Source organism: Dasypus novemcinctus, chromosome 10, assembly GCF_030445035.2.
Source record: "Dasypus novemcinctus isolate mDasNov1 chromosome 10, mDasNov1.1.hap2, whole genome shotgun sequence".
NCBI lineage: Eukaryota > Metazoa > Chordata > Mammalia > Cingulata > Dasypodidae > Dasypus > Dasypus novemcinctus.
The window spans coordinates 112,467,597-112,492,523 of NC_080682.1; the positions used below are offsets into that span (position 1 = coordinate 112,467,597).

The 24,927-nt window shown below is 50.4% G+C and overlaps 1 protein-coding gene across 7 annotated transcripts in view; it reads right to left on the reverse strand.

Annotated features, from left to right (window-relative positions):
• TENM4 (teneurin transmembrane protein 4) overlaps nt 1-24,927 on the reverse strand; it is an 801,291-nt gene that overhangs the window by 546,578 nt on the left and 229,786 nt on the right. For 6 of the 7 annotated variants that reach the window (XM_058306052.2, XM_058306055.2, XM_058306053.2 and 3 more), the window contains exon 3: nt 253-359. The exons of the other annotated variant lie outside the window; for it this stretch is intronic. The gene's annotated coding sequence lies outside the window, so the exon portion shown is untranslated. The remainder of the gene's footprint in view (nt 1-252; nt 360-24,927) is intronic. 7 annotated transcript variants of the gene reach the window in all.

Here is a 24,927-nt window from a genome sequence, read left to right on the forward strand (position 1 = left end):
CTGGATGCGTGACCAAACCTGCCCTGACTTCCCACCGTGCTGGCTGCCAACCCCCACAGTCCTCCTACTGCATGTGCTCCCTGACAAAGCCGCCTCCCTTCCAGCCCGACCTCCTCTCCTTTCCAGGACGCTTTGTGGCAAAAGCGTTCCACCGAAACCTGTGCGTGTTTTCAGGTTCCAACATAGACTCTCATCAGTACCGCAGGTTTGCAGTGGATGACAGAGAAACCCAGAACAGGTGAGGGGACTGACCTGCCTCCATATCAGCACGTTCCAAAGGCTCGGCAGTGTCCGTGGGCCCTGCAGCCCTCTTTCCAGGGCCATCGGATCCTGGAGGACGACGCAGGGTATGGCCCTTTCTGTTGAAGGAGAGAACACATACCCAACTGAGTGAGATGGCAGGATGCCCCCCAAACTCATTCTCACGAGCTTTCATCTCACCCAGCACTCATTGCAAACGCATGCCAACGGAGAAAACGGACCCATTCTTGGTTCCACAGCAATGGAGAGAAGCATGTGGAACCCTCAACACCCTGCAAGTCCCACACAAACGCACTTCCTCTAGACAGTTTCTGGGAGGCTCAGGCAACCTTGCTCCGTTTACCCAGCTCATCTTGTGCTGTGGAAGTAATGTTCTTTTCTTACACTCATTGTTTATATTTCTGTGTTCTCTAGTGGACCCAAATCCTCCAGGGTCAGGGCTGCATACCAGTCTACTTTACAACCAATCTTGGTCCAGAGTGGAAACGGACTGTTTTATGAACGGAGGATTGACTGTGTGCTGTGGGTGGGGGATAAAGCATGTGACAGAGGCTAAGGGGTACTGGCTTCTGCAACAGTTCTATCACTGATTCACCAGGCAAATAAATAAGTCACCTGCCTCTCTGAGTCTTAGTTTCCCGCTCTGTAAGATGGACCAGTCTGCGATATGCCACGTGGGACCCAAAGGGTTGTGGCTCTGGACCTACTGTGTATTGGGCAAAACACATCTCCTCTCTGAGCCTCAGTATCCTCATCCAAAAGAGGAAAACTCTAAATGGACAGTTGTGAGGTCCTTTTCTTGCCCCTAGAATTCTTTGACTGTGAATTTGACTCCTCTTGGCATCTCTAGTGCCTAAGGAGATATCTGTACAGAGTTAAGGTTTTTCAGATGAATTAAAGATACTCTGTGCCCTTTAAAAGAAGAGTAAGGGGGGGAGGGGGTGTGGCTCTAGGATTTTAAGTCATTTGCAAGAGGAAAAACTGGGACTTGAACACAGATCACCAAATACTCAAGGTCTGTGTTCTTTCCCCTGTACCACACTACCACACTCAACTGCTGATGGTACTACAAAATGCCTCATTATATAAAAGACCCAGGATGCTAAAGAGCAAGGCGTAAAGAATAAATTCGGGCATCAGGGGATAAACCGCCATTATTTGAGAAGTTTCTTAAATACACATTTGCCAAATATACCTAGGAACCTAGCTAAGAAGTCCTTATCATCTATTATAAGGTAAGGAATTACTGGCGATTCCCATTAAGAACAAAATTGTCCTAAGTGTGAAATCTTGCTAACTTTATTTACGATTCCTATTTTCTTTTATTGTAAATTCTCTTTATTTTAAACCAAGCCACTCAATTAGGGAGGAATGTTCACCAGGCTCTACCTAAGTGCAGACCCCTGAGTTTTGGGGGCTCAGGCCCCTCAAAACCCCAGACTGGGTGACCTGGGGTGACAAAATAGAGTTAACAAGACAAAATTTGGAGTTAAACCTAAAACAGCCTTTATAAATCATGTTCATAATTTCCTAAAATAAAAACTATGAGTATACTAAATAGGACACAACTATCATTTTACGCATCTCAAATTAGCAATAACGGCTCTTGTGCACTGCGTTTCCTGTTACCACGCATTACTCATTGGAAGTTTACCCCCCAAAATTTCAAAGACAATCGGGAAACGTTTGTTTAGCTGGAACAATGAACAGAGTAAGAGGCACTTTCTCCTGTGCCTCCACCCAACGGCCCGGTGCCTGTGGAGTTTAGGACTTGGAGTTGTTGACTTTGTCCCCAAGGGTCCTGCCGGGGTTCCTTGCCCTATCCAGTGAGTTGGATGCTTGGCACGAAAAAGACTCAGGGTCCTTCTCAAAGCCTTCCCACTGCTCAGGTCATGAAACTCCACTCTGCCCATGACAGCAAAGCTAGTGCTGTGACTTTCCACCTGTGCTTTAAGACCATCCCTCTTGAAGAAGTTGTGAAACTCCAGCTCTTCCTCCTGACTATTCCTTCTCCCTCTGCCTTCCCCTTTTCCAAGGCTGCAGGGAAAACTTCAGCTCCGTTTCTTCTGTTTATTTCCTTTCCTATTTCCATCCCTCCCTTCTGTCTTTTTTCAAAGTACCTCCAATTAAGCACCACAATTACCGTTAAGGAAACCAAATGCTTATAGGTTGCTGGAAAGGTTTTAGACGCATTTAGATATTAGCATTGCACTCAGGGGAAATCCAGTGCACGAGGGATGATGGCTTACATTTGTTCATTGACGCACCCTTTCATTCACATATTGTCTTAGGTGCTATGTGGGATATGCCGATAAATCAGAAGCAAATGCTGCCCTCAGGAAGCCTATAGGCGGGCAAGGAAAATGAGGCATGGCCACAAGTAACTCTGTGGCTTAGTAGATTTGAAAGACAGATACAGATAAAGCCCAATGAGAGGACAGAAGTTGGAGACATCACCCTGGTTGACAAATCGAGGAGAGTGTTGTGGAATGGAATAGGGAGAGGGCAGAGTGCGCCATGTGAAGAAGGCATGGAAGTAGAAAGCATGGCCATGAGGGCGTGCCTCAGTTTCCCAGAGTGTGGGCTGTGTAGAGGGAAGCAGAGGAAATCACATCCAACAGGCAATGTGGGCCTCAACAGGTAGGGCCCCTGAAAGTCTGTGACATTTATTCAGTGAGTAATAAGGCGCTTCTCAGGCTTTTGAGCAGAGATATGACAGGACTGGAGATTCGCTTTCAGAAGATGAGTTTGGCAAGCCCAGCAAAGTAGGAGCGGAAGGGCAGGTGCCTGGGGTAGGAAGCGCCTAGTTTTGTGCCAGGCACTGGGCAAGTGTTAGGTGCTTACCTGTATTTGAACTCGTGTAACCTTCTAAACAACTGCAGGAGGCATGCTTTAGCCCTCTGGGTTTTCAGAGGGGAAAGGAGTTTAAGCCGTTTGCCCGTCATCCCCCAGCCAGGAAACAGCAGAGACAAGAGCTGAGCCCTGCTCTCTTGAAGCAGGCAGTGATTCTGCACAGGGACAATTGCCCCACTCCCAGCACACCTCCCGGCACACCCCAAGGTACGTCATGCCCTCAGCTGCCACTCCGCAGGGCCCACGTGGAAGTAAGTGCAGACTGCCTGCTCCCGTCCAATCCCCCTGCTTTTGTTCACTTCCCCAAAGCTGCCACCCACCAGGACCAAAGAGGATGCCTTGAGTTGTGTCCCAGGTAACACGGACTCCAGTTCTCCTGCAGAGAATTTCAAAGGTGGCAGGAAATCACCCTCCTCCCTTCTAGGAACCACTTGTTTTGGTCTCTCCTTCTCTGCTGAGCTGCAGTAGCAGGATCAGAGGACCCAAAACCCAGGTGGATGTGATTTGGAGACACAGGTATCTGCTCAGGTCAGGTGGAGAGTCGATGAGAAGTGCGGGGTCCCTGCGCTTTCGGCGCCCCCATCTCCGGCTTTTTCCATGGCTCAGGGAGGACTGCCCTGTGAGGGCACTTGGGTAATTACACCCAGGCCTAGAGATATGATCACAAATCACCCCAAAAGACACCTGCTGTTAAAACTGTGGTTTTTTTCTTTTAAGGAGGAACAAAATCTGTCTTAATTCTCAAAAGAGGAGATGATCGGTGTGCCATACACCTGACATCAAGGGTGCAGGACTGCAGAGAGGAAGCCCAGGGCTGTTGGTGGCAAGGGCAGGGGCTTGGGAAGCACAGGGTGGGGCTAAAACGCACCTTACCTCAGCATGTAAATGCACTGCCTTCCCCCCAGCATGGGACATGACTCCTGGGGATGAGCCTACCTGGCGCCGAGGGATCACTACCAAGTACCAGCTGATGACTTAACTAGAAAATGACCTTGAATAAAAGGTTCAGCTTGGACCAGCAGAATATCCCTGTCTACATATAATAACAGGAGTTAAAAATGCTTTTTGACCTAAATCAAGGAGGAAATGGAAAGGACAAATGAGTTTATATGGCTATGAGTCTCTAAAAAAGAGTCTGGAGGTTATCAGAGGGGTTGCCCTTATGCACACCTGAGCAGAGTCTCAGAGACAGATAAAGTAGATACAACCGCAGGTATTGGTTCTCCTGAGGGCTACAGAGACCCACAGGTTTTATGGTCATGGCAGATGGAGTTCACAGCCATGTCAGTTGGCCCTTCTTTGGAGTTGGTGTTTCTGCGTGATGGAGCTGGACTCAGTAGTGATCTCTTTTCACAAGTCTCTCCTGTTACTTTACCAGAATTGTAGTTGGTGCTGGGGTTTAAGATATATCTAGGGGATCTGAATCTCTGGACTGACCATATGATAGCCAGGTCCTGAGCCTCAACAGACTTCAGCTCCTACACTCTGGTTTATTGGACTTACCCCACTCAGCTAACATGGAGTTGAAGAATATCAACCACCACACCATGCAGCCAAGAGTGTCTACAACTGAAAGCAGGAGGATTGCATCCAGCATCCATGTGGAATCTAAGCCCCTTCTTGACATAGATGTGGAATGGATACAACCAATCCAAGGTCCACAGGATAGAGGAATAGAGTAAGGATTAGAGTGGACTTACTGATATTCTATTCATGAACTATTGTGGTTAATAATCGAAGAAAATGTGGCATTGGTATGGAAAAGTGGCCAAGGTGGCTGCTGGGTGCGGGGAATAGGAGGAAGAGATGAGATGTGGAGGTGTTTTTGGGACTTGGAGTTGTCCTGAGTGGTGCTGCAGGGACAATTACCGGACATTGTAGATCCTCCCATGGCCCACTGGATGGAACGTGGGAAAGTGTGGGCTATGATGTGGACCATTGACCATGAGATGAAGCGATGCTCAGAGATGTATTCATCAAAGGCAATGAATGTGTCATGATGATGGGGGAGAGTGTTGCTGTGGGGGGAGTGGTGGGGGGTGTGTGAGGACCTCATATTTTCTGAATGTAATATTTTTAAAAAATGAATAAAAAAAAAAGATTGAAAAAAAAATACACCTCACCTGGCTAGAGCTGTGTGGCCTCAGGCAAACCCCTTAGCCTCTCTTGGTTTGTTGATCTATTATGTGGGAATGACAATGATGGCTATCCTCCTCTTTCCACATTCAACATTCTAGGTTTGCTTTCTCCTGAGATTGCTCCCCTCTGCATAAAGTTACCAAATCAAGAACGGGCGTTTCAGAGGGGAAAAAATGCCCAAACCGCCAGCAAGCTGTTCACGCCCTGGCCTCGCCCTGTAGCCGGTGCCTTATAAGTATTTGCTCGCCTGTCTTTCTCTTCCCTAGCCTGGGATCTCTGTGCAGGCAGCGACCACCGTATTTTGAACTCCCAACACAGGGCCTGGATATTTGGAGTTCTCTTTCTATCGTCGCCACCTTGTTCTGAGGGCCACACAAACCACAGAGGCACCGTTCTTCTCCAATTTTATATTCCCAGCCTGGTTGGCGAGCAACTTTAAGCAACACCTTCAAAGAGCACATCCAATCCTCTCAAAACCACCTCATGATCGTGTGAATTATTAGCACAAAAGACTTCGCCTTGTTACTGCACTGAGAGCTTTGGTTTCTAACCCCAACCAAGTCCACAGGCTGACATATTCCATAACATTTTACGAACATCAAACCTCCCTGATGCCTGCACAGGCAGACCAGGCGGCGAGAAGTGAGATTAAGTGGGATGCCCGAAGGGGGCATGGCAGAGGGGAAAGAAATGAGGGGTCAAACCACCTTCAGATCCTGGCTTGTGCTCTTGCCACAACCCAACCCAGGGCCTGAGCTCTTCCCCCAGCCCCAGCGTGAAGCCGTAAGACTTGCTGCAGATCAACAGGGAGTAAAGAGAAGATTCACCACATTCCTGAGTCCAGTTAGAATATGGATTTTTTTTTTAGCTTTTCTCCCTAAGGATTGAAGGAAGGTTATTTCATTTTAACGATGGCAGCTGCAGCTGCTGCTTGTGGACTCAAAGACCAATTTTCAGATTAAAAATGAAAAACCCTGACACACACCCCTACACAAACTTGGAGACGCGCATGTACACAGCATGGTACCTCCTTCAGGGAGCAGGTCAGCTGGGTTGGAAGAAGCTGGCATGCCTGCTCGAGATACTCTGATCCAGGGGTAGTGCCTGGTCTTGCTCACCCCCAGCCCCCTCCCACTGGGCCCCTCCCTGCCCTTAAAGTCATCCGCAGCTCACGCGCCACGGTGCCACGTCAGGTGCACTGTTAACGCACTGGAGGAAATGAAGGCAGCAGATGGCTTGACGTCGTCTTCCTATGAATTTCTAACTGGGCGTCCCCATTCATGAAGGCCTGCGAGAGCTTTTCTACAGGCCCTGCCCGCCAGCCCCGGGCTCGTTGTGGCGAGCGTGGGTCTGGGCGCTGGCGCAGCGTGGGACGCAGCCTAGAGCTTGTTAGCCATTCTCTGGTCTAGCGGTGGTGTCCGCAGTCTCCCTTGCAAGCCTTCAGCCGTGTCCACGCCGGTGGTTCTCCATGTCAGCCACGGCAACCTGTGGCTCATGACTCCCTCACAGGGGTACTGCGAAAACCTGCCCCCTGCGTGGATTTAGCTTTGAAAGGACTGAAGAGCCACGCTACACCAGGAACGTCTGCCGGAGAGACTGTGGGGTCACGTGCGTGGGGCACGTCAGCATGTGACCCCCTGTGAGTAAGAAGGCAGGTGCTCTGCTCTCCCCGAGGAAAGCGCGTGTGTCTCTAAGGGCATGCCAGGGCTCTGCTGATCAAGCCCGGCCTAGCCGGGAGCACGGCAGGGAAGCCAACAGTTCTCAAAACACCACAAGGGATAAAATGCAACCTAAGGGGAAGCAGACTTGGCCCAGTGGTTAGGGTGTCCGTCTACCACATGGGAAGTCCGCGGTTCAAACCCCGGGCCTCCTTGACCAGTGTGGAGCTGGCCCATGCGCAGTGCTGATGTGTGCAAGGAGTGCCGTGCCACGCAGGGGTGTCCCCCACGTAGGGGAGCCCCATGCGCAAGGACTGCGCCCCGTAAGGAGAGACGCCCAGCGCGAAAGAAAGTGCAGCCTGCCCAGGAATGGTATCGCACACACGGAGAGCTGACACAGCAAGATGACGCAACAGGGGGAGACACAGATTCCCATGCCGCTGACAACAACAGAGTGGACAAAGAAGAACACGCAGCAAATAGAGAGAGCAGACAGCTGGGGTGGGGGTGGGGGAAAGGGAAGAGAAATAAATGAAATAAATCTTTAAAAAAATAAGCAACCTAAGGAAGTCTGTGGTCTCTGTGGAGAGTTTTATCAATTTTCTGGAACTTCCTTTTATTTAAACAAGCCCCTCAAATCCGCCATCAAATCCTCAGATTTGCAAGTGCAGAACACACACAAGCCCCAGCTCTCAATACTGCTGTGCTCCCGGACTTAAGGGCCTTCATTCAGCTGGCCTGTGTCCACAAGGCCCTTGCCCTCTTACCTGGCCCACTGGACCTTCTTTCTGAGGCAAGAGCCAGTGCACATGCTGATATTTCCACAAAGCCATCCCTGTTGTACCAATCAGAACCAAGTGTTCCCACACCAAATGGTCGCCAAGTCCAGTCGAGCCTCTGCCAAATCCCTGGGGCCACCTGCGCTCTGCCCTGGTCTAGTTCTCTTCAGTGCCTTCCTCCTTATTTTCATCCTGCCGGTGCTATCCCTAAAATACAAGTATGACCTTGTATTCCTGGCTGGAAACGGCTATTGGCCTCCCACTGTCTTTGGGGCCAAATCCAAACTCCTCCCTAGAGCAAGCATTCTCCTCACAGTCCAGCCTGGCCCCTGCTCCAGCTCGTCTGCCAGTCTGGCTTCCCAAGCTCCACACTCCTGCCGAGCCCCGGTGGTCTGAGCATCTCACTCCCCTTCCCACTGCTCTTCCTTCGGCCCGGCATGCCCCCACCGTGCTCGCCGCTTGCGTGCCTGTGCAGATTTCCCACCTTAGTCTGGGAACCACTTTTCCAGTTGTTCCAATTGTGTGCCTTGTGGGATCACTGGGGTTGTTTGCCAAATCGCTCTGGCTCCCCATCTTCCGGGCCCATGGTGGGAATGCACTCCAGGATAGGGCCATGGGACTAATTCTGGCCAGTGAGAATGACCAGAAGTGGAAGACTTCCAAGGGCAAGCATTAGCTGTCCCTCCAGAGCTCTCTCAATCCGACCTGATGGCCAGTAACAACTGGGAGTCCGAGGGGCACCATGAGCAGAAGCCACCGTCCCCCGCCCGGCCACAGTTGACATGACGCGTTAGAGACAATAGACCCTTTGCTGCTACGAGCCACTATCATCTGGGGAGTGATGCATACCCAGCATTCATTAGCTGATCTGCCAGATTCATGGGTCCGATGAGCGTGCTTACACTCTTAAAGGATCCTGCCTCCCTGACCAACACTGCCTGGTTCAGGGCCGGGCAGCTTAGCAAAGCAGGAGCAGTCTTAATTCTGGGCCCCCTTGCTCTAGACAGGTGGTTTGGGAGGGGAGAACCTGATCCAAGATGGACCAATTAGAATTCTTCCCTGAGATTTTTAAAAGAGGAAATTAAAAAGGAACATAGTGAAAACTGTACGTTGTAAATATATGAGGTCTGCCTGTGGGTAGGTAGGGAAAGCTAGTCTGCAGTGGGGAAGGAGGCAGCTCACAAGTGTAAGAGCAGAGCAGCAAAAAGGGATAAAAAAAAAAAAGTTCTAGCAATTAAAATCCTGATCCCAGTTCCACTGCCTCTCTGCCTGTCTCTGATTCGGGCGTTCAGTTCTTTGCGTTCTAGTCAGCAGTAAGTCCCTGTGTTTTGAGTAAGTTAGTGCAGGGGTTTCTGTCCCTTGCAACCAACAGTCCTGTCTAACACTGTCCTTTCTCCACTCTTACCGCTAATGTTAAGAAAATGAAAGCATTGTGAGTGGCTCCAAGTCTGCGGAACTTACCATTTCAGTGACTGATGAACCAGCAAGCTCACTGCTTCAAAATGCCGTCCAAGCATGTCTCAGGAAGAGACAGGGTCTGCTCCCGCCCCGCCCCTGTCTGGGTACAACCGCCTTCATACCCTCGCATACTTTAATCCTCTTGGTGTTTTCTTTAATCCAATAGCAGCAAGAATAAAATCCGAAAAGGATTTTCTCTTGCACAGTTATTCCTTTCTTCCTATTCCAAACACAACTGCATGCCTGGCTCCTTGAAATGTTCCAAAACAAAACAAAAAAGCCCGGCCCAAATCCTTCATTTTGTTTTATGTTATTTTCTTGGCTGCACAAACTTAGAGGCCTTTGTTTCTTCAGCTCTGCCTTTGGACTCTTTCTTTCTGCATTCTCCTCGGGCGAGAAGCCCCGCAACAGCAGCAAGAGCTCCCAGAGAGAAGAGGAGGGAAAAGACAATCTGAGAGAAGGGAGGCTGGACGTAATTAACCATCTCAGTCGAGAGCCGAAGGCCCCCAAAGTTCTCTGGAATAACTACGGAACACAAGCCCTCACGGGCAGGATGTGGCTGGACAGTGGGGTTCGGGTAATGGGCTTTATCTTGTAGGGCGGAAGATAATTGTTCAAAGTATACTCAGGCCTCGGGAACTGCCACTGTGGTAAGAAAGGGCAGTCTTCCTACTTTGAAGATTCTACAAAAGAAGGGAGACACTGCTCTTCTCCAAAGGACTAGAGAAAGCAATTAGATGAATGAACAAGATCTGGTGGCTACAAGTGTTACAGAGTTCACTGCCCCCTCCCAAAAGTAAAAGAGGATACTGACTTCCCCTCATTTATTCTATTCAGGAGATCAGAGAAGAATACGATGCTTCTACCAAGCTGCCAAAAGTCTTGATGAGAAAATTGGAAAACAGCACGGGTTTTCTGGAATGGGCTGGTGCCAACGCAGCCTTGACCCAAGAGGGGAGGGCGGGGCTGAGCGGACAGAAGGCACGCGGGGCCAGCCCCTTGCCTGTTTGCGCTCAGGTCCATCTGCCGCATTTCCCTGCTCTGCTCTGTTTTACGGGACCTACGTTTCTCAGGCTTCCTTGCTTACTGGCTTTTGGGTAGTGCTGGTTGCTGGAAGACCTTAGTAGAAAATTGAAGGTGAGAAGAATAGAGAAGCCAGAGGCTCTCTCCCACTCTTGCTCTGTCTTAGACAGCAATCCTGGCAGCGGCCACAGAAGCTCTTCAGCTCCGGCAGGCAATGTACCTAGTTCTTGCTGGAAAGCCCCGGTTTCTGGGTGCTGGATGCATTGTCTTCTCCCACTGGCCCTTCAGTCTAGGGGTGATGATGCGCAAATCTCTGGGCTGCCTCGACATCTTCTTCTTAGCTGTTTCATCCAGTGTGTGACCAATTCCCTATATTAAATTCTCTCTGTTGAAAGATCTAGAGTGGTTTCTGTTTTCCTGCCTGCACTCTACTGTCAGAGGTACTGAGAAAGAATTTGCCAGACGTGCCCCTCCACGTCCCCCAGGACAGGGGATGCACAAAGACTCTCAGTGCTTGGCCTGAGATAGGAGCCCATGACAGAACTGACCACTGCAGTCAGTGGCCAGAATCCTCAAGAAGAAATCAGTGATAGGTGGGAACACCTGACGAGGTTGGAAGGACACCATGGAGGGAGGAGGGTGGAAATACAAAATCAGGCCACTGCTATTTATTTCGTCAGCCTGGTCAGCTTGAATGGGACTCTCTTGTTATCAGTTGATGCACTGGGAAAGGCCAATAATTAATATAGCAAATGCCAAGGAACTCAGTTGTAAAATCTGAGACTCCTTTGGCAGGTTAGGGTGTCCTGTGCTACTGCAGGGAAGCCAGGAGTTTGAACAGAGACAGACCAAAAAAGACATCTTTTAGCAGGTTGAGTAAAATATTTCTTAAAATGATGGGGCTTGTTTGGGTCTTTCTGGAGTTAGCCTTGGTTCCTCTAAATTCAAAGGGATAGGGAAAAAACACCCTTCTTTATTAAGAGAGGAAGCGGACAGGAATAAAATGGGAGAACCTTTTAGTGCCTGCTGAGACACAGTGCGTTCTTTGTTAGGAGGGAAGAATTTGGATGTGACAAAGTATCTATAAAGACACAGACATTGGCTGGGACAGAAAAAGAGAGACAAGGGAATTTTTTTTTTAAACCACCAGAAATTGAGGGACAATGCCTTGCAAGTTTTCCATGTGAGTAAGCCGCTTGGGTGGTGGGCGAGTTTCAAAGCAGAGGTCAGTTTCCCACAGTCAGGGCAGAGTGCTCAGTGGGACCCAGGCCGCATTCTCTTTCTGCTTCTGCTCCGGCACTTGTCACAGGTGGCCTCTTATTGACTGACCCGAGTGTCCAGACCAGTGCACCCCACCGGAACTGAAAAGACCACCGGGTGGGGGACAACACAGCTGCTAATGGCCTGTCACACAGTTCACCTCGCTGGAAGCCTCCACTGGTCCCAGAGGGACACCAATGTGGAGACGGAAACAAAGACGCCCGGTCTCAGCCCTCAGATCCCCACCCACGTCCTCGGAGCTCATGGGCGCACCTATACAAATTAGGGGCTTTTTCTACCTTGGGGAAGCTAAAAAACATTGGTGGGGGCAGAAATCGAGTTAGAAAAGCAAGTTTCCTTTCCAGAGATGGTAAATCCAGAGACTTCGGAGGTCACAAATGTTTTCCCACATAGGTAATTTTTTTCAATTTTTATTATAACACGTTCCTTATGTTTTTTAACAGACTTTATTTTTTTAGAATAATTTTAGATTTACAGAAAGGTTGTAGATAGAACAGCGAGTTCCCATATACCCTCTTCTTAATATCTCACATTGGTATGGTTTATTTGTTACACCGAATGAACCAGTATCGATGCATCGTTATGAACTAAAGTCCATGGCTTATTCCTATGTCCTTAGTTTTTACGTGTACTTCCTGCCCCAGGATCCCACCCAGCACACCACAGTGCATTTAGTTGTCAAGGTTCGTCAAGCGCGTCTGTGACGGTTTCTCAGCCTTTCCCTGTTTTGGCGGCTCTGACTACTGGCCGTGTGTTTTGTAGGATGCCCTGCTACTGGAATTTGCCCCATGTTCTTCTCATGATAAGACAGGTGACTGCAAAGACGTGTCCCTTATACTTCTAACCCCTTCTTAGTTATAGGAGCCATGCCTTAGCCCGCTGGGGCCCCCGACAATACCCCAGGAAGGCCACTGTGCTCTGCGGCCACCACGGCGTCTACGCAGTCGCCCCATCCTCCCCCTCGGACAACGCCAGGCCCTCACAGTCTGGCCCCGACCCCCTTCTGGCATCGAGTCCAGTCAGTACTTTGTGCTTTCCGGACCACCCAACTTGAAACTGTGACCCCTCCACCCAAGACTCCCTAACGCCCTTCTCTATTTTCCTCCACAGCACTGCTCAGCGTCTGGCATGCCATGTGCCTACTTGTGGGCTCCCTCTCCCTGCCAGGACGTACGCGTCACGATCTTGCTCTGATTTGTTTCCTTGTGTTCAAACTGTGCTTGGTACCTAGAAGGGGCTCCGTCAGCATGTGCTGAATGAACAAACACCCCTGCCGGGGCACTGCAACGCTCCTCATAGTTGCTGGGGGATGCCCTGTTTCTTCAGGGAGAAGTGGACTTCCGGGGGGAGGAGCCATCCTGTTTAACGGGGGGAGGAATGGTGGGGAAGCTGCGCTGAGGAACGACACTGGCTCTACTCCTTCTTTCAGGACGTCACCCCGCTCTCTCTGGAGGAGCCTCCCCGTATGGCTGGAGAGAACTGCAGTGCACTATGCAAGACATTCTCTAGAAGCTTGGGCTCCAGGAGCTTCTGAGCAGGGGTGAAGCTCTTGCCATTCCAGAGCTGGAGTCTGACCCCAGACCCACCCCTGTTCCCGTGCTGGGTGGTCAGGACCGTGGCTGGAGACTAACTTGGCAAGGCAGAAACGACAGCAGCTTTCCTCCCCAGAGATGGGTTCCAGCCAGTGACGAGGTGAGGGACTGTGGACAGCCTCTCGGAGCCCGGGGTCCCACGCCAGATCAACGGGAACAATGTTATCACTTCACCACGTGTCCTTGAGGGTTCTTACGGGGCCCGTTGAGAACTGAACGGGAGAGCACTCGCATGGTGTGAAACCCAATCGAGGGCGTTCTCGGGAAGTCAACTGGCCCAGCCTCACATTTTCTGTGGCGCTGCAGGGGCCATTTGGCTGAGGAGGACTCAGGATGGGGAGATGGTGCTCCCAGGCAGAACTTCAAAAATAAAAACGTCGCGGGGCTTTCGACTAAGACCATAACCCACTGTGCACACTAAAACACACATACAGCCAATCGTGTGTTACGGTGTAAGAAATGTTTCCTCTGGCTGCCGAGCAAAGACCCTGAGGCCGAGGGCTACGCTTTCCTGACTACTCTTAACTTCAGTCTGCTTTTTGATGCTTGTTTTAAGCCACCCCATTTACCCACTTCAAAAGCTTGCCTGGGTTTCCAGCATGTAGACTATAGAACGTAACATGAATGGAAATGAATTTTACTTTACAATCTAGTACAACACCAGGGAAAGAAAATAGGTAAAAGGACGTCAAAATGGAAAAATATTTGCGACATGAATGATAGCAGAGGGTTAACATCCATTCAATAAAGAACTGGGGCAAATTGAAAAGGGAAAAAAATAGGACTCCAATTAATGATAAATAGAGAACAGACATGAGTGTGTTATACAAGTATATTAAGTGAATAAACACATGGGGAAAAAATGTTTAGCTTTTCCAGTAATCCACAAATCAGACAAAAACTAAAATATCATACCTAAATTAGGAATGCTTATTTTTATTATTTAAAAGGATGAAGATGCAGGGGAAAGGTCACGATGCTCTGAAGCTAGTTGTTTAAAAGTACTTATTTAACACCTGCTGCATGCCAGCCACACTGTTAGGCATACTGGATACACAGAGCAGGAGCGGGCCGCGCCCCGGGGGACTTGCATCCAGGATGTCAATCTTGCTCATCCACTTTCTAGCTGTGTGATCCTGGGTGAATTATTTAACATCTCTGAGCTTCCCGTTCCCTTATCTGTAAACCAGAGGTGAGGATTCCTTCTCCAGTTGTGAAGATCTCAAGCTTTTACATATATGTTAACACATTGGATTCAACCAGCTCTGAAACTTGATCAAGGCAGGGAGCATTAGCCCCGAGTTCCCACAGTGGATTCCACAGCAGTTTCCACACGGAAACTTAGAAAGGTGGTTCTGGGCCAAGGTCCTTCTGTTAAGGCCCCAGCCTTTCTCCGGGGCTCTAGATCACACTCTGCAGGTAGGCACATGTGGAGAGGCTGGTGAGGAGAACAGTTCAGGTGGAGCCGAGGCTGGGGAGAGAGAGGGCCAAGGGCCGAGGCCCCCAGCGGGGGCAGGTTCTCCGCAGGCAGATTTTCCAGGTGCACGAGCACTGCGGGGGGCCCCACCCTCAGCTGGCCCCTTTCCCTCCTCCCGCAGCCAGATGTACCGCCCCGGTCTGCACTCAGCAGAGCGGGCTCTGCATTTCTCTGATAGATGATTGGAAAAGCAGGAGGTGGCAGCGGGCCTGTTGACCACCTGCTCCTACCGGGCACTCGAGAGCCACGGGCAGACGTGGGGAGGCAGGCGCTGCTGGGGGCATCTCCAAAGCAGCCACCACCACAGGTCCGGGGAGTACACTAACATTCAAGACACACTGTGCCAGGGAGAGAGAGAGAATAAAAAGGGATTTCTCGGACCATGACTGGGAACGCTTCCGGGTGAGTAGGGTCTGGGAGAACGAAACTGGGGTCCAAGTGGAACCTTGGTCAGCCGGAGAAGGAATGTCCTCAGGGATCCGCCGGAGGTGGGACCTGGACGGCAGCTCACGAGGAAACCCAGGCAAGGCGGGGGGAGTGGAGCAGTGGAGAGCTCCCTGCCGTGTTGCTCCCCTGCTTGGAACCGTCAGTGGCGCCCCAACGCCAACGGGGCAGTGTTGCGGACTCAGAGCGCGGCACCTCAGAACACAGTCTCTGCCTGGCCAGCGACCACGTTCCCTCCAGCCTTAGCAGGGCTCCCTGCCACACCTTTGGGTGGCACAGTTACCCAGCCTGTGCCGGGACTGTCCCCCTCTCCCCGCCCTCAGCAGGTGCCAGCTCCTTCAGGAAGCCTCTGCTGAGGCTGGCGGGTGGCGTCAGACTCCTTGGGTTCCCCTCAACTGCTCTGGAATCTCTCTGCAGCCCCGGACTGGACCAGGCACTTTCTTACCTGACTTTGCATCCCAGGTCAAGCACGGAGCCTGACACAGAGCAAACTCCCATCTAGTCCACAGCTACGTCTTGGATGGCTGGTGGAACGGAGGATACAGGTGTTTTACAAAGCTCTAGGTGAGACGAGTTAGCAGAAGAGAGAGATGGAGACATCCAGCCCAGAGGCTGGCGCAGGAGCCTAGATGAGGGCAGAGCCAGGGAGGTGGAAGGGATGCCCAGGGTGGGTTCAGGAGACTTCTGGTAGAAGGTCTTGTTAGAATCGGGTAAGCTGCTGGAGCGCTGGACCCCCGTTTCCAGAGGGAACAGAGCAACGCAGCGGCTCAGGTGAATCACTTTCTATGGGGTGGGATGGGGTGGGGTGCGAGCATCTAGGGAAGATGGTGAGTCTGGTTTCATCAGGAAGGAGGCAGCCTGCGGCTGGCCAAGCTCCAGGCAGGTTCTTACCTTGTCACCAGGTACCTTCAATGGAGACACCTTGGTGAAGGTGGCCCACAGACAGAGAGGCTCTTAGGACACAGCACGGGCACTAGGGCCTTCCACTGAGCAGGAAGGAAAGGCCTGGCTTGGTGCACGATTCAGATGACTTTCAGTAAGGCTGCACCAAAGAGCTGGTCAGCCCTGAATTCACGGTCCACACAGCATTGCCAGGGGGACATGCAGTTACTGCTGCAATATGACAGGTCCCAAGAGAGGCCATTCAATATTGTGGAAGGAGGACCAACTCTGCAGTGAGCAGACATGGGTTCAAATCCTAGGTGTGCTACTTACTAGCTAAGCAGGCTTGGACGAGTCTCTTCTCTTCTCTGACCCTCTGTTTCTTCATCTGCAAAACGAGGGCAGTAATACCCACTGGTGACGGTCAACGTCATTTAGAATTAGCTTCCACAGGCCCTGCACTTTCTTTCCTTTGATCTCTCCCTTTGAATACCTCATTTGTTTGAGCAACGGGGAGAAAATTGCTATCAAGAAGCCCGACAAGTACTTAGTTGGGTATTTGCTCTGAGCTGGACATTGTGCAAGCTAGAGAAGAATCAGAGGGAGTTTGGGTCCTGGACGGACTTAAATGAAACACAATGCTCCATTCCTGCCGTTCTCAGTCCCAGGCATGTCTCATTCCTTGCCTGCTTTGATCCTTCCTGGCTAAGTGACCTCGGGCAATTCACTACAGCTGTCTGGGCTCAGGTTCTTGTTGGTTCGAATAGAGCCTGTTAATCTCTGCACCAAGGGCTGTGCATGTGCAGGGCGAGGCTGTGCATGGGAAGTGTGCAGGGCATGGCCCACGCTCGGGAAATGGCCACGTGCTCCACACCTCGGCAGAGAGGGGCCTTTCTGGGCCTTCTCTGAGGTTTCCTTTCTGCTTTCTCATTTGAACACTTAATGGGTTTCACCCTCTTAAGTGACACCTGCTCGAAATGTAATTGTGCACAAAGTTGCTACTTGGGAACAGAGGCAGGTCTACTTCCCAACACTGGGGCTTCCCTTTGGAAAAGCAGCAGTGTGCCCATGGCTGTCTTTTTATTTTCGGGACCAGGGTGTGCTTTTCTCCAAGATGCGGGCACTGGGCCCAAGAGGACTGGGAAGGCAAGAAGGAAGTACCTGCCAAAGCATTAAGATTCCCAGAGGCAAGTGTCTGGCATTGGGCTTGGCTAAGTCACTGGGCCTTGTTCAAATGTAGAAAGAGTAAGAGTAAACATTCCAGAAGAGTTTCCCCCTGACAATTAAAGGCAGGGCACCCCTGTTGTAGAGGACAAAGAGGGACGAATTTGGGGTTCCTGCTACTCTCTTCCTCCGCTGTGTGGCCTGTCACATGGTAGGTGCTCTAGATCTGGAAGCGGGGGACTTAGTAACACTCTAATGACAGTTGGCATCTCGTCGATGATCGGCCAAATGGGGCTTAGCACAGGTCAACTTGGGAGGGCAGGGCCTAGAAGGGAACAGAAGGTTGAAGGGACAGGGTTTTGAAAAAGCCATACTTAGTGCCAGCCTCTTTATAGATATAAATATATAAATATATGAGAATATATAAACACATAAATAGAGATCAGGCTTGCATATTCTAAAACGGACCACTGGCCTCTTCTTGGTACTCCTCCTTCCCCGAGGACACCTCTGTCCCTTTTCTTTCTCTTAGCTTTTGGAGACTGATCTACAGTCTGGGAATAAGAATCAGCACAGACACCTCCTTTTACCTGAACTTCTTTGCCTGCTTAGACCAATTCCTTGGACCACACAGACCTGAGTTTCAAACTCTCCCCACCCTACATTCCTCCAACACGAAGGCAGAAGCTGCTGCCCGTACACCAGGGACCAGCCTTCCGAGCGCTTCTGCACTGGGGTTTGGGGGTGCCCTGCCGTCTTTAAGGAGGATCGTTGGAGTCGTGCCCCCCAGCTCTCACGGTGCTTGCTCCGGGAGCTCTGGGCTGCCACAGTGTCCCCATGAACCGGTACTATCATGGAACAAAGACCATGCAATAAATTACAATGCAAGGCAACAGGTCTCCAGATTTCTAAATCTCGGTCCCGTAGCACAAAATCATTAAGGGAAAATTCACATCACTATTTGTGGAAACTGTTCAGAAGCCTTTGAGAGATGACCCTGCCCTGCCATCAAAGTCTAAACACAACCCCAGCGTCCCTCGACGGCTCAGGACTGTGCCACGCTATTCGTATTAGCTCTAACAGTCTGATGGCTTTGTGGATGCCACCCTCTGTAGAGTCATCGGCTCTTAAATTAAATGGCGCTGGTACTTGGTGCCTTTGAAGTTTCTGTGCTTGCCCCTCTGGAGCTGTGGTCTCTTCCCTGACTGTCTGCATGCAGGTGTCACTTGCGGTCACTCTGATGTGCTCATACCTGGTGGTGAGTCGGCCCCTGGGACACAGCTCTGCAGCAGCCCCTAGCTCCCTGGACTCTGATTATCTGGCTGTAACTCTAGCAGAGACCACAGATGGGCTCCATCCCTTTCAGTCTCACTTTCTGTTCCAAGAAGCTAGATAGCCAGAAGCAAAATTCTGACTCCCTTGCAGCTAGGCTTCCTCCAAGAAGACGCACCCATGGGAATGCCGAGGGCAAAGTTCGCCGTCTGTCTGGGGTTGGCCGTGCTCCTGTGTATCCCATCTTCCCATGAGCATTGCATGAGAGTGTTCATCTGGACTGCTGTGCCGTAGGTGCTAACTGCATAGTTCCTAGCGTTCGGGGGACGCGGGGGCTTCCATTAAAACAGTCCTGTGCTAGAGTTCTCAAGTTCTGTGGCATCCAAGCCTGGGCTGCATTGCTGGGAATGTTGCAAGTCATCTCATCTCCTGTAATAAACCCTTTTCTGTTTCAACTGGCCAGGGTAGATGCTGTTAGTTGGAATTAAGCACCTTCACGGGGACAACAGCCATCTGCCCCAAAACTGGAAGCTTCTGTAAGAGCAGGGATCCTGACGTGCCTCTTTATTCCCAGTATCCAGGACACACTGTGCGCCTTGAAGACCTGTGCTGCCTGGGTGACCGGATCGATGAGGGATCAGACAGTGCCACCACCGGGGGCCGCCTCCGCCCCGGCCACGGTGCACTGCTGCTACTCTGCTAGCGCCTGGGAAATCAGATCACCTGGCTTATCAAAGTTTTGTGAAAAATAAGCATAAACAAATAGGATGTGAGTGCTGGCTGGGAGGATTTCTTGGAAAAGTAAAAGGACTGTGCTGCACGGACAAATTGAAATGTGTTTTGTTGGCTCAGAGGGGTTTTTTTTTTTCCGGTTTCCTGCCTGGCTGGCTCTCGGCCGCATTCCAAGTAGCTGAGGGGCCTCCAGATAATCAAAGCTCTCTAACCGTACACACTGTTAGTACCTCCTCTCGGACCCCTTCCTGTCCAGATGTACAAAGAGAATAGCAGAGGGAAATAAATCCGACACCTCCTCGCTACACCCACTAAGCTGCTAAATCTCAGCAGTTCTGAATCATCAAGCCTTGCATTTCTCATTAACTGCCCCTCATATGCAGCATTTTCAATTAAGCTGGGAACACTGCTATACTAATTATGTTATGATATTAGTCCCCGCAGATTAATATGCAGCTAACAGTTTGGGAGTACTGTCTGCACTGTGCTTCTCTATCTGCCTGAAAATAAACATTTCCTTGAAAGCTTTCCTTTCTTTGGGGATTCAGGGGGATGAGACCCCAAGAATTAGGCACACTCAGGTGAGTTCTCTCTGCAGGGGCAGCTCTGGGGATACCAGAACCATCCATCGAGCCACAGGCAAAATGTCAGAAGACCCTCTGGGCAGGGGGCACATGTTACGTTTCTTCTGAATCCTTCCATAGCTCTGTGCTCATAGTAGGTGCTCAGTTAACACTTTCTCATCAGAACAGCCTTGAAATGTCCCCCTAAAACAGGACAGAAATCCTGCAGTATGTCTGCTCTGCCAAAAACATGGCTCTGTTCCATGAAAAATACAACCAATGAAGAGAAAGGAAGTCGTATTTGCTGCTGCAAATTCTAAGTTGGACACTTTCAAAATATACCAGCTCACTGAATGCCCTCCAAGTACCCTTGTAGGCAGATGTTATCATCCTCATTTTGCAGATGAGAAAACCGAGGCTCAAAGAGGTTGATCACAGATCGAGGGACCAAGTTTGGGGGCAGGAGAGGCCTGGATGCCGTGAGTCCAGGCCCACCTGCTGCCCATGACACTTTGGCATTCATTGACTCTGACGCGCGGTGCTTTGATAAAGACTGGGCATCGCAGAGAAATACGAGACGCGTGTCCCCGAGCTCCAGGAAGGCCGAAGGAAGCACTGGTCATTGAACCGTAATAATCACAATAATAAACCTAACCGTTGACGTTCACTCAGCACTGACTCCATGAACGTTCCCACGCCAAGTGTTCTATTTGATCCTCACCTCAGCTCTGTGGGCAAAGCATCACAATCCCCTCCTGGGAGTGAGGAGGCTGAGGCTCCAGCTGCACAGGGTGCTCAGGGCACAGAGCCAAGCCCAGCGCTGAGGCATCCTGGGCTGTGACCTCAGACACCATGACCACGGCTTAAAGAAGGCGTTGCTAACCCACTGCCCCGGGGACGCTTAGCCCATCACCAGTAGTTGGCAAAGCAGCGTTTCCAACCCAGACCCGAGTGAATCCTGAGAATCAGTACATGAGCCTATGAAATGCTAGTGGCGAGACTAGAAAATGCTAGTGGTTGTGCCTTCAGGACATCAAAGAAGAGAGAAATTCCCATGGAACGGGTAGTCAGAAAGGATTCAGGAAGGATGTGGACTTGATAGATGCAGAGGGGAGGCAGGACAAGACTTTCCGGAGGAAATGTGGTGGGGTCACTGCCGTATTACCTGCATTCACGTGCTGTGCTCACAATGAGGGTGTGAGTCACTTAGGGGCAGGCATGTCTTACCAGGCACTTGTACCCCCACCCTGATGGAAACTCCAAAGACCACAGGGAAGCCTTGGGTTTAGCCCTTACAGAACAACCCTCAGGAAGTCTTCCGAACTCTCCAGGTCCATTTCCTTCTTTGTAAAGGTGAAGATGGCAGATGTCTGCAGTGATCAAAGGAGTAAACGTATGTGACATCAAACCATCAGCCGTCAGTTGACGCAAGGCACTGGAAGAACCAGAAAACATTGGTGGTTCCAGACTCTGGAGCCAGACCACACGAGTTCCAATTCTGGCTCTGTCATTTAATAACTGTATGACCTTGGGTAAGTCACTCCTGTGCCTCAGTTTTCTCATCTTTAAAATGGGGGCAATAATGGTACCTACTTCATGGGATTGATTTGAGGATTAAATGAGTTAACATCATGCCTGGTGTACGAAATGCTTAGTCTTAGAGATCATTACAGAAATTAGCAGTACTTGACATATTGCTGTACAGAACTTGATGATCCTTAGCACTTCTGTGACGTGGACTCTACCCTAACTTTGACCAGGCAACTCTCAAGTCCATTCCTGAGCTGCAAGGAGTCTTAGCTAGAATGTGAACGGCTGCTGGTAACCACTGCTGGTAAGTCAAGTCCATCACAGCCCAGGTCCTCCAGAAAGTCTGCCTGACCACTCTGACTTACAGTGGCCTGATCCTTTGCTGAATTCCTAGGGAAAATGAGGTTTCTGAGAGATTCCAAGGTCACCTAACTATTAAATGGTAGAACAAAGTTTGACATTGAGGCCACCTGACCCCATAGTTTGTCTATTATAGATGCATGTGAATCACTTGTGCCTCAATACTTCTTAAAAATGACATCAAATCATCTTAACGCAGAGCCTTTTAAAAATAGGGAATCCACTATAACCTTTTTCAATGTGTCTTCTGCACAGAAGGATCTTTTTGTTTTTCTTTTTTAGTTTTTCTACTTTTTCCTAAGTCACTTTGAGTAATTTAAATTTTCCCAGAAAATCACCTATCTCACTGAGATTGTCAGACTTGTTAGGCTACAACAGTGCATTATATTTTTACTATTTTAAATTGCATCAGTTGCTTTATTTCCCTTCTCATTTTACTAGTTCTCATTTTAATATTAAATGTTCTCCAGGGCTATATCTATTTTCCAGCATACAGTGCAATAAAAAGCACAGACACAAAAAGCTATTTTAAAACGTTGGCCACAGTATAAGCTGACTGCCATGAAAAGAAGTCCAAACGTATCTTCGACAGAGAACTCTTTTGGCGAGAAAAAGCGACATAATGGGCCTGTTTGGATATGAAAGGAAAGGCCTCCTGGGTTCAGACAAAGAAGAGTTTTGTTGTTCTATCAAGAAAGCAAGGAGTGGAAATGGCAGTCGACTGCTGGGAGAGGGGTCCATGAGCAGGTCCCAAAGGGGGAGCTCAGAGATGCACAGGAAGGCAGCAAGATGATACAATGACCAAGAAGAAACCTGGGACACCATCGAGGGCCCTGGGCACCTGCTATTTGTGGACTGCAGCTGGCACGGCTTGCTTTTAATACTAAGAGAAATGGTCGGGAAGCGGACGTGGCTCAGGCGACTGAGCTCCCACCTACCACATGGGAGATTCGGGTTCGGTTCCTGGTGCCTCCTAAAGAAGACGGGCAAGACGGTGAGCAGACGGGGCAAGCTGATGCAGCAAGATGACGCAGTGAGATGATGCAACCAAGAGACACAGCAAGGAAACACAAGAGACACAACAAGCAGGGAGCGGAGGTGGCTCAGGCAATGAAGCATCTCCCTCTTGCATGGGAGGTCCAGGGTTCGGTTCCCGGTGTCTCCCAAAAAGAGAAGACTAGCACACAAGAGACACAATGAATGCAAACAACACGGGGGTGGGAAGAAACATTTTTTTTTTTAAAGTGTGCATTTGAAAAAAGAGAAATGGTCATGCCAAAGTTGGTGGAGAGGACAGTGAGAAGCGTAAGGTCATACCTGAAACAATACAAAGTACACAAGCAGGCAGAAGGCAGAGTTTGATGTTCTTAAACTCTAAAAGTGAGGCTTGGTAATATGTCTTTCACTGGCTTATTGTGGGAATTAAACAAGGTGATGCATCTTAGAGGCCTAGCATGGGGCCTGCACACTACAAACCATCACCAAACGGTACCGGCCTTTATGCCGACGGACGCAACTACCAGAGGACGGGTATGTGTGTGTGTTGGGGGGTGTTGGTAGGGTAGAGGGGGGAATACTCAACTACCTACCTGAGGCTCTTTGAAAGCCCAGATATTCTAAAATCCGCCGCTTAGCCCTGAGCTGGAAAAAAAAAAAAAAATCAGCAATGGGTGGCAGGACACTGGAGCGTTCCTAAAAGGCCATAGTTGGAACCATCTCGAGGGAACCCCCAGGAGACGCCCCCCCCCAGGCACCCCTCACGGCCCCACACAGCTCCTCTGTGACCTGGGGCAGCGCAGGGTCTTGTCAATAGCCCAGTGCATGAGGCGGCTGTTCCGAATTTCATTTCTGATCCTTGCATTTGGGCCCCATCTCAATTAAGATCAGCTAGAAGTCAATTTCACAGTGGCTGCTTTTTTCAGATCCCTGAAAAACGATAAGCTGGAAACAGGCAAACCCTTCTTTGGGGAGCGGGGGCCGTCCTCGGCAGGGGCTCGGATGCCTTATTTATTTATTTTGATTGGATTTTAATTTGGTAAATAATGTTTATTTAATTTTTTCTCCGATTGCAAGTGCAGTGTATGCTCAAGAGGGGAAACCAACTGTCATATTCCTCACCAGACCTTAGATGAATGGTGATTTTCCCCCTGCTTCATCTGGGAGGCTTAAAGAAGTACGTTTCTCAGAGCTGATTAGCGATAGTTTCCAAATGTAGGAAAAGGCACCCAAAAAAAGGGGGGGGGGGAAGAAAAGGAAAATATCTACCCCACTGGAGTCCCACTCCTCAGAGACAACCACTCTTTTAAGTTTTTTGTGTGTTTTTCCTTCCTGTAATTTTTCTATAATTGTTTCACATGGCTGCAATCACAGTGTGTACGTCATTTTTACGTGCTGCCTTTTGCACTTAACAGTATACCCTCAGCTTTCCCCCATGTCATTAAAAGCTCTGTAAACACCATTTTTAACGGCTGCAAAATATTCCATTCTATGACTGAACCGTAATTCACCTATCCAATTCCCTCAAGAGGAGCATTTAGCGGTTCCCATTTCTTTTACTCTTCTAAAAAAGCCCGCAATGAGCACCCGTGAGTATAAATCTGCGCCTGCATTTCAGATTATTTGCTTAGGACAAACTCCCAGAAGTAGCAATACGGGGTCAAAGCGTCGCGCCTCCCTCCCTGCCCACAGCTCTTGAATCTTACTGCCAAGACCCGCCTTTCAGCAGCGGGTCAGGGGCCCTCGGCGCGCCCAGGCCGGCGCTGGACATTTCCAGACCCTCCCCTGGGAGAGGGGCAGTCACCGAGCGCCTGGGGCCGGCGGGGGTCTGAGGCCTCCAGCCCGCTGCAGCCCACGGAAGGGCCAGCGGCTTGCCCTGCCGCCCTGTCCGCGGCCCCTACTGCCTGGGGCACCTCTGTTTCCTCCCCACCCTGAGTGCTCCTGGAGCCCACCAGAGAGGGGGCAGGGGGCAGGGGCCGGCGGGGAGGCATCGGGTCTGAGGTCACTTTCAGCACTTTTCAGCAACTGCCCAGACCCAAGTGTCCTGTTTTCTCCTCTTTTTAAGTACCACCATGCGCCGCGGGGGTGCTGAGGCCAGCGCCCCGTGACGGTGCCCGGGGCATCCCGGCGCGGTGATTTTGGGGTCCCCTTTGGACGGTGCTAGAGGAACGCTCTTTCTGATCTGAACTGTAGAAGTCACTGGACATGCCCTGATCAGAGGGAAATGCTGACTTAAAAAAAAAAGGAAACGTCAAAGGGGAAACCATCTGGGTCCTTGCCCAAGCAGAGGCGGGGAACGACCACAAAACACGGGGTGGGTATTTAATCACGGGGACAAAGCGAGCCGCAAGCGGTGGGAGGACCGCAAGGAGAGCAGGGCCACCGTCGTCCAGGCAAGGCAAGTGTCAGCGGTAGCAGGTGGGCAGGGGTCCACCAGGGAAGGCAGGAGGAGGGGAGTGGAGG